Raw genomic sequence first — 404 nt, 5'->3', positions numbered from 1 at the left:
AAGCGTTTACATATAAAAAGATGAAGCAACATAATCAATCATAATCGGTCACATGCATTATTCATTTTACTAGTGCTAACCATGAACAAAATACAGTATGCTCTTGATGTAAAAATCTTGTATCTTTTAAATAGGTTATCAATCCCCCCATTATAAAGCATTCAGTTTAATCAGGGGTACCTGTCATTTCATTCTACATTCAGTATCCTGTTTACTTGTTATAAAATCTATTTGTTATTAATATCGGTACTCTTATCTAATGTTCACATATAATCAAAAGGGTCTTTCCAAATACTCCCTTCTTGTGATTAACAGTTGATGTTTCCTGTGTTTAATGGGCCACTCATTTCTGTCACTTCATTCTTCCTAATTTCATGTTCCAATGTCACTTACTTATGTAACCT

The sequence above is a fragment of the Penaeus monodon genome, chromosome 28, assembly GCF_015228065.2.
Source record: "Penaeus monodon isolate SGIC_2016 chromosome 28, NSTDA_Pmon_1, whole genome shotgun sequence".
NCBI lineage: Eukaryota > Metazoa > Arthropoda > Malacostraca > Decapoda > Penaeidae > Penaeus > Penaeus monodon.
This window is presented reverse-complemented; position numbering follows the sequence as displayed.